We start from the raw sequence: 9,851 nt of genomic DNA, 5'->3' as shown, positions 1-9,851 counted from the left end.
AGGGACCCAAATACTTGGGCCATCCTCTGCTGCTTCCCCAGGCACATTAGCAGAGAGCTGGTTTGGAAGTGGAGCAGCCAGGACTAGAACCTGAACCTCTATGAGATTCTGGCATTGCAGGCGGCAGCTCTACTCACTATGCCACAGTGCCAGCCCCCATTTTCCTTTCCTGACATTACTTTATGATTGGATTCTATTTCTTCATACAATATATACCAGGTCATTGTGATCTATAGTCCACCTCCCCCATGCAATGTAACACTAAGAATTTTTTCCTTCAATCTAACTCTGATTTGTGACCCATTGTCTAAATCCCCTCCATCCTCCCCACCCCTCCCAGCCTCTGGTAATCACCAACCTGTGTTCAAATTGAGGTTTTTTTTCCCTTAGCTCTCACATGAGGGAGAACATGCAATGTTTGGCTTTCTGTGTCTGGCTTATTTCACTTAACATGTTGTCCCCCAGTTTCATCCGTTTTGTGACAAATGACAGGGTTTCATACTTGTTCACAGGTCAATAGTATTCCATCGTGTGTGTGTGTCTGTGTGTGTGTGTATGTCTCACATTTTCTTTACCGTTTATCTGATGATGGACACCTTGGTTGATTCCCCATCATGGCTATTGTAAACAGTGTTACAATAAACATTATGGAGCAGGTATCTATCTCTTTGATACCCCAAGTCTATATCTTTTGGATGTATACCCAGTAATGGGATTACTGGATCATTATGGCAATTCTGTTTTTTAAAAAAAAAATCTGTAGTGTTTTCACAGTGGCTGTACCCATATACATTCCCAGAAATGGTGTATGACTTCCACTTTCTTCATATCCTTGTCAGCATTTGTTACTTTCTGTCTTTTGGATAAAAACCATTCTGATGGTGTTGAGGTGATAGCTCATTGTGGTTTTGATTTGCATTTCCCCGATGGCTAGTGATCCTGAGCATTTTTTCATTTATTTGTGGGCCATTTGTACTTCTTTTGAGGACTGTCTATTCAGGTTCTTTGTCCATTTCTTTATGGACAACTTGAATGGTTATTTTTCAGTTATTGAGTATGTTCCGGATATAATCTGGATATTAATCCTTTGTCAAATAAGTAGTTTATAAATATTTTTCCCATTCTGTTGGATGTCTCTTCACTCCGTGGATTGTTTACATTGCTGTAGAGAAACTTCTGAGTTTGATATAATCCCACTTAATGTAGTTTTGATTTTGTTGCCTGAACTTTTGGGTCTTCTTCAAAAAATCACTACCTACCACAATGTCTTGAAGCATTTTCCTTATGTTTTCTTCTAGCCATTTCATAGCTTTAGGTCTTACGTGTAGGTCTTTGACCAATCTTGGCAACTTTCTCAAAACTCAGTTGGCTTTAGATATATGGATTCATTTCAGGGCTCTCTATTCTGTTCCACTGATCTATGTATTATTTTTGTTTGGTTTAGTTTTTTGTTGTTGTTGTTTGTTTGTTTTGTTTTTGTTTTGACAGGCAGAGTGGACAGTGAGAGAGAGAGAGACAGAGAGAAAGGTCTTCCTTTGCCGTTGGTTCACCCTCCAATGGCCGCCGCGGCCAGCGCGCTGTGGCTGGCGCACCGCACTGATCCGATGGCAGGAGCCAGGTACTTCTCCTGGTCTCCCATGGGGTGCAGGGCCCAAGCACTTGGGCTATCCTCCACTGCACTCCCTGGCCACAGCAGAGAGCTGGCCTGGAAGAGGGGCAACCGGGACAGAATCCGGTGCCCCAACCGGGACTAGAACCCAGTGTGCCGGCGCCGCAAGGCGGAGGATTAGCCTAGTGAGCTGCGGCGCCGGCCTGGTTTTTATGCCAGTATTATGCTGTTTAAAGTATTATAGCTTTGTAACATACTTAGAAATCAAGTATTGTGATACCGCCAGCTTATTATTATTATTATTATTTGTTCAGGATCACTTTGGATATTCCAGGTCTTTTATGGTTCCACAGGAATTTTCAGATTTTTTTTTCTGATTCTGTAAAGAGTGTCATTGCAATGCTAGTAGGGATTGCATTGAATCTGTAGATATCTTTAGATACTGCAGGAATTTTAATGATTTTATTTCTTCCAATCCATGAATAAGCAATATCTTTCTTTTTTTGTGTTATTGATGAATTTGCTCATCAGTGTTTTATAATTTTCATTTTAGAGAGCTTTCATTTCTGTGATTAAATCTATCCTTGTTTTTTTTTTTTTTTGATGTTTGTTGTGAATGAGATTTTTTTTCTTGACTTCACTTTAAGTCAGGTCATTATTGGAGAGATAGACATTGTAGTAGAATGGGTTTACTTGCTGCTTGGGATGTTTGTTGGCATCTCAGCTACTTCGCTCCCAATCTGGCTTCTTGCTAATGCGTCCTGGAAGGCAGCGGATGATGGCTCAAATGCTTAAATCCTTGCTGCCTATGGGGGAGTCCCAGATGGAGTAACTGGTTCTTGAATTCTGCCTGATCCAGCCCTGCCTGTTGCAGGCTTTTAGAGAGTGAAGCAGCATATTGAAGAGTTCTCTCTCTCTCTGCTTTTCAAATAATTTTTTTCTTTAAAGATTTATTTATTTATTTGAAAGACAGAGATACATAGAAATAAGGAAAAAGAGAAAGAGAGAGAGAGAGAGAGATCAATCGTCCATCTGCTGGTTCACTCACTTAGGCTGGGCTGGGCCTAAGCTGGGAGCCAGGAGCTTCTTCCGGGTCTCCCACATGGGTGGCAGGTGCCCAAGCACTTGGGCCATCTTCCACTGCTTTCCCAGGCCATAGCAGAGATCTGGATCAGAAGTGGAATAGCTGGGCCTGAAACTGGCGCCCATATGGGATGCCAACAAGGCAGGCAAAAGCTTAACCTGCTACACCATAGTGCCTGCTCCTTAAATAAATTTTTAAAAATAAATAATTGCCGGTGCCGCGGCTCACTAGGCTAATCCTCCGCCTAGCGGCGCCGGCACACCGGGTTCTAGTCCCGGTCAGGGCGCCGGATTCTGTCCCGGTTGCCCCTCTTCCAGGCCAGCTCTCTGAGTGGCCAGGGAGTGCAGTGGAGGATGGCCCAGGTGCTTGGGCCCTGCACCCCATGGGAGACCAGGAAAAAAAGCACCTGGCTCCTGGCTCCTGCCATCGGATCAGCGCGGTGCGCCGGCCGCAGCGCGCCAGCCGCGGCGGCCATTGGAGGGTGAACCAACGGCAAAGGAAGACCTTTCTCTCTGTCTCTCTCTCTCACTGTCCACTCTGCCTGTCAAAAAATAAATAAATTAATTAATTAATTAAATAAATAAATAAATGCTGGGGCCTGTGCGGTGGCATAGCGGGTAGAGCTGCTGCCTGCAGTGCCAGCATCCCATATGGGCGCCAGTTCGAGTTTTGGCTGCTCCACTTCCGATCCAGCTCTATGCTGTGACCTGGGAAAGCAGTAGAAGACAGCCCAAGTCCTTGGGCCCCTGCACCCGCTTGGGAGACCCAGGGAAGGCTCCTGGCTCCTGGCTTCAGATTGGCACATCTCTGGCCATTGCGACCCTTTGGGAAGTGAACCAGAGGAATGGAAGACCTCTCTCTCTCTCTGCCTCTCCTTCTCTCTGTGTGTAACTCTGACTTTCAAGTAAATAAATAAATATTTTAAAAATAAATAAATAAATAAATATTTTAAAAAGAGGGCTTAGCCATTATTGATGTACAAAATGACTCCCGGTTTTTTTTTTGGGGGGGGGGGTCCCGGAATCTATATGCTTTATTACTTTAATATCTATAAAGAGCTTGATATGAATCGCTTCTCGGCCTTTTGGCTAAGATCAAGTGTAGTAAGATCTTGATATGAATACTTACATGTGCATGGGGCTGCATTTTTAAGCTTGATTTTGACCTATAATAGGAGTGTCAGAGAATTCAGCAATGACCATGGTGAGGAGTAGGAGATAGGAAGGCTTTAATTCTTTAAACCTTTATATCAAGTTTTAGACATTCTCCTGTTTTTTTTTTTTTATTAAGATTTATTTTCTTTATTTGAAAGGCAAAGTTACAGAGGAGGAGACAGAAAGAGAGAGAGAGATCTTCCATCTGCTGGTTCACTCTCCAAATGGCTGTAATGGTCAGGGCTGGGCCAAACCAAAGCCAAGAGCCAGGAGATTCATCCGGGCACGGACTTGGGCCATCTTCTTCTGCATTCCCTGGCATTCTAGCAGGGGACTGAACCAGAAGTAAAGCAGCAGGGACTCAAACAAGTGTTCATATGGGATGCAGGTGTCGCTGGGAGTGGCTTTATCTGCTATACCACAACACTGGCCCAATCTCCTGGTTGGTTTGTTTGCTTGTTTGTTTGTTTTTGTATGTTTATTTTGTATCCTTAGACTTTATTGAATTAAGTTATCAGCTCTAACATTTTTTTCATGGAGTGCTTAGGTTTTTCCATGTACAATATTATGTCATCTGAAAACACAGATAGTCTGGATTCCTCCTTTCCAATTTTTATGCCCTTTATTTCTTTCTCCTCCCTAGTTGCTCTTGGTAATGTTTCCAAAACTATACTGAATAAGACTGATGAGAGTGGACATCCTTATCTTATTCCAGGTCTGAGGTGCAATGTTTTCAGTTTTGTCCATGCCAGTATGATATTGTCTGTAGGTCTATCTTATATAGGCTATAATTTTTAGATATGTTCCTTATATACCCAACTTATGAGAGTTTTATCATGAATGAATGATAAACTTTATCAAATGCTTTATTATCCATAGAGACGATCATATGGTTTTTGTTCTTCATTCTGTTGATGTGATTTATTACACTTACTGACTTGTGAATATTGAGTCATCCTTGCATTCCTGGGATAAATCCAAGTTGATCATGATATATGATCTTTTCAATGTAGTGTTGGATTCAGTTTGCTAATGTTTTGTTGAAAATTTTTGCATCTTTATTCATCAAGGATTTTGGTCTATAGTTTTCTTTATGTGTCGTATCTCTGATTTTGTTTTGGTATCAGAGTAATGCTGGCCTCATATACGGAGTTTGGCAGAGTTTCACCTTTTTAATGTTTTGGAATAGTTTGAGAAGTATTGGAGTTTAAATGTTTTTTACAATCCAGTGGTAAAGCCATCAGGTCCTGGATTTTTCTTTGATGAGATACTTTTGATAACTGCTTGAATCTTGTTACATGCTATTAATCTGTTTATATTTTCTCTTTCTTCTTGATTTAATCTTGGAAGATTGTATGTATCCAAGAATTTATTCCTTCATGGATTTTTTTAAAAGATTCATTTTATTTGTTTGAAAGCCAGAGAGGGAGAGAAAGAGATCTTCCATCTACTGGCTCACTCCACAAATGGCTGCAACAACTGAGGCTGGGCCAGGCCAAAGGCAAGGAGCCAGGAACTCCATCTTGGTCCCCCATACGGATGGCAGGGGCCCAAGTACTTGGGCCATTGGCCACTGCATTCCCAGAAGCATTAGCAGAGAGCTAGATGGAAGCAAAGTGGCCAGGACTCAAATCAATGTTCTGACATAGGATGTCGGTTTAAGAAGGAGCAGCTAAATCCACTGTGCCACAGCATTGGCTCCATTTTGTTGATTTTTTGTGTGTGGGGGCTTTTTTAAAGTTTCAATTATATTTATTTCTGCTATGATCTTTATTTCTTGTCTCCATCTAATTTTGTGGGGTTTTTTTTTTTGCTTTTCTATATCCTAGAGATGCATCATTATATTGTTTATTGAAATGCTTCTTTTTAATGTAATCACTCTTTCCTATGAACTGCCTTCTTAATACTAGTTTTTCTGTATTCGGCTTTTGTTATGCTGTGGTTTTATTTTCATTTGGTTCAAGAAACTGTTTAATTTCCTTTTTAATTTCTTCAATAATCCATTGGTCATTCTTGAGCATGCTGTTCAATTTCCACGTGTTTATAAATTTTCTATAGTTCTTCTTGCGATTGATGTCTAGTTTTATTCCTTTCTTGTGTAAGAAAATACATGGTGTGGATTCAGTTTTTTTTTTTTTTATTTGACAGGTAGAGATATAGACAGTGAGAGAGAGAGATACAGAGAGAAAGGTCTTCCTTCCGTTGGTTCACCCCCCCAAATGGCCGCTATGGCCGGCACGCTGCGCCTATCTGAAGCCAGGAGCCAGGTGCTTCTTCCTGGTCTCCCATGCGGGTGCAGGGCCCAAGCACTTGGACCATCCTCCACTGCCTTGCTGGGCCACAGCAGAGCTGGACTGGAAGAGGAGCAACCAGGACTAGAACCCAGCGCCCATATGGGATGCCGGCACCGCAGGTGGAGGATTAACCAAGTGAGCCACGGCACCGGCCTGGATTCAGTTTTTCAGGATAAAAATGTCCCATGTGCTGATTAGAAGAATACATATTCTGTAGCTGTTGAGTGAAATGTTCTACAAATGTCTGCTAAGTCCATTTTCTCTATAGTATGGTTTAACTCTGATGTATCTTTGTTGATTTTCTGTCTGAATAATCTGTCCATTGATGACAATGAAGTGTTGAAATCCACAACAAATGTCACATTGGAGTCTACCTTTCCCATTAGGTACAATAATATCTGCTCTATAGATTTGTGTGATCTTGTTTGCTGCATATATATTTATGATTATTATATCTTGCCTAATTAGTCCTCTTATCAATATGTTATGTCCTTCTTTGTCTCCTTTTATAATTTTAAATTTAAAACCTGTTTTATGAGATTAGCTACTTCAGCTTGGTTTTGGTCTCCAAACTGTCCTCTTTCATGCTATCTGCATCTTTACTTGTGAGTATGGTTTCTTGTAGGCAGCATATAGTTATGGTCTTTTTTTTTATCTGTTAAGTCAACTTAAATCTTTTGATTGGGGAATTTAATTCATTTACATTCAAGGTTACTATTTATAGATAAAAACTAATTCTCTTAGGGTCAGCACTGTAGTACAGTGGGTAAAAGCCCTGGCCTGAAGCGCCAGCATCCCATATGAGCACCGGTTTGAGTCCTGGCTGCTCCACTTGTGATCCAGCTCTCTGCTATGGCCTAGGAAAGCAGTGGAGGATGAACCAAGTCCTTGGGCCCCTGCACCTACGTCGGAGACCTGGAGGAAGCTCCTGGCTCCTGGCTTTGAATCAGCGCAGCTCCAGCCATTGTGGCCATCTGAGGAGTGAACTCTGCCTTTCAAATAAATAAATAATCCTTAAAAATAAACCTTTAATCTGGCTGAAAAGCCCATGAGAGTATTTCAGGCATGGAAAGCCAAGACACTCTGGCAAAAAGATCTCTGTGAGTGAGATCCCAGTGGAAAGAACAGGTCTTCAAAGAGGGAGGTGCCTTTCTCTGAAGGGAGGAGAGAACCTCCACTTTGACTATGACCGTGTCTAAACAAGATAAGAGTCGGAGAACTCAAGGGACTTCCATAGCCTTGGAAACTCATGACTGGAGCATAGGGAGATTACTGATGCCAGACAGGAGTGTCAATTGGTAAAGTCAACAACAGGAGTCACTGTGCACTTACTCCTCATGTAGGATCTCTGTCCTTAATGTGCTGTACACTGAGGCTTAATGCTATAACGAGTACTCAAACAGTATATTTCACTTTGTGTTTCTATGGGGGTGCAAACGATTGAAATCTTTACTTAATGTACACTAAACTGATCTTCTGTAAAAAAAAAAAAAAAGAAATTATCAATTCCCAACTTGACTCTCACTGGGATTAAACATGACAATAGGTCTGATCTGATTTCATCATCATTTAAAAAAATCATCTATTATTTTTCACTTTATGTTTCTGTGTGGGAGCAAACTGTTGAAATCCTTACTTAAGGTATACTAAGCTGATCTTCTGTATATTAAGATAATCGAAAATGAATCTTGATGTGAATGGAAGGGGAGAGGGAGTGGGAAAGGGGAGGGTTGTGGGTGGGAGGGACGGTATGTGGGGGAAGCCATTGTAACCCATGAGTCGTACTTTGGAAATTTATATTCATTAAATAAAAGATAAAAAAAACCTTTAAAAAAACTAATTCTTGTTATTTTGTTGATTGCTACCTCTCTTATTACTTATCGTTGTGTTCTGGTACCTTTCTGGCTTGATAAGGTTGGACTGTCTTTCCTTTTTTGTGTATCTTCATTGTTAGTGAATTTTGTGTGGTCATGTATTCATGATGATTGATAATCCCTTTAGGATTTCTTATAGGGCTAGTCTACTGGTGATGAATTCTCTCTTTTTGCTTGTCTGGAAAATAGTTTTCCTTCACTTTTAAAAGATAGCTTCACTGGATAAAATATTCTTGGTTGGAAGATTTTTTTCCTCTCAAGACCTTGAATATCTTATCCCATTCTCTTCCGGCATGTGGGGTTTCTGCTGAGAAGTTGCTGTGAGTATAATGGATTTTTCTTTATATGTAACTCCACATTTTTTTCTCACTGTATTCAGGATTATTTCCATGTCCTTAACTTTTGTCCATTTGACTATATAATATGTCTTAGAGAAGGTCTTTTTTGGGTAAATATGTTTGGGGTCCTTTGAGATTTCTGCATCTAGATGTCCATATCTCTTTCATGACTTGAGAAGTTTTCAAGTATTATTTTTACAAGATTTATTTATGTATTTGAAAGTCAGAATTACACAGAGAGAAGGAGAGGCAGAGAGAAAGGTCCTCCATCTGCTGGTCCACTCCCCAACTGGCCACAATAGCTGGAGCTGCACCAATCAGAAGCCAAGAGCCAGGAGCCTTTTCTGGGTCTCCCATGCGGGTGCAGGGGCCCAAGGACTTGGGCCACCCTCTACTGCTCTCCTAAGCCACAGCAGAGAGATGGATCGGAAATGGAACACCCTGGACTCGAACCGGCGCCCACATGGGATGCAGGCACTGCAGGCGATGACCCCACCCACTATGCCATAGTGCCGGTCCCTCAAATATTATTTCTTTAAGTAAATTCTCAATGCCTTTTTTCTTCTGTTCTACATCTGGTATCCCAATAATAAGAATATTTGCTCACCTGATAGTATATCATTTTTCATAGGCTTTCTTCATTCCTCTTAATTCTTTTCTTTTTATTTTTGTATGATTGCCTTATTTCAAAAGTCTTGTCCTCAAGATAATAAATTCTTTCTTCTGTTTGGCCCATTCTGTTGTTGAAGCTCTCAGTTGTGTTTTTATTTAATTGATTGATAATTTCATATCCAACATTTATGATTCTTTTTTTTAAAAAAGTGGAAAGATACCATTTTTTTCTTTTTTGACTTATTTATTCATTTTATTTGAAAATTTTTAACATTTTTATTTTTAACATTTATATTCACTCCGTATTTAAATATTACACACACACATACACACAGACACACAATTTTTCTTGAAAGTGGGGTTGTTAATATCACATTACAGAATATTCCTGGCAAGGATCACAAATTGAGGAAAAAAGGGCATATTATTACAAAGAGGGTATAATTTGGTGATGACAACATTTATAACTATCTATATACTGAATAATATTTTTAATGATTCCCATCTCCTTGTTGAATTTCCCATTCGTGCCATGCACTGTTTTCCTGATTTCTTTGAATTATCTATCTGTATTCTCTTACATCTCATTAAGTTTTTGTAAACTCATTATTTGAATTCTTTTCAAGCATTTCATAGATTTCCTTTGAAGCAGGATACATTTCTGGAGAACTATTGTGTTCTTTCGAAGTTATCATGCTTCCTTGCTTATTCATGTTTCCTGTGTCCCTACATTGATATCTTCACATCTGGTGTAATAGTTCCTTCTTTACAGGGTAGTTTTCATTGAAAAATACTTTGTTTAGATGGAATGTGGGATTGTCAGTTGAATAGTTGCTTTGGCATTGATTCTACGTGAGCCCAGAAACGTAAACTCTGAGTGACTTCA

At 40.2% G+C, this 9,851-nt stretch overlaps 1 pseudogene; it reads left to right on the top strand.

The window, feature by feature from the left end:
• Positions 1-3,761: 3,761 nt before the first annotated feature.
• Positions 3,762-3,863, top strand: LOC127485090 (U2 spliceosomal RNA; annotated as a pseudogene).
• The last annotated feature ends 5,988 nt before the right edge of the window (positions 3,864-9,851 follow it).

This window comes from Oryctolagus cuniculus, chromosome X (genome assembly GCF_051225735.1).
Source record: "Oryctolagus cuniculus isolate XC-2025 breed Fujian yellow rabbit chromosome X, ASM5122573v1, whole genome shotgun sequence".
Classification (NCBI taxonomy): domain Eukaryota; kingdom Metazoa; phylum Chordata; class Mammalia; order Lagomorpha; family Leporidae; genus Oryctolagus; species Oryctolagus cuniculus.
Note: the sequence above shows the minus strand (reverse complement) of the source record. Positions and strands in the feature narration are given on the sequence as shown.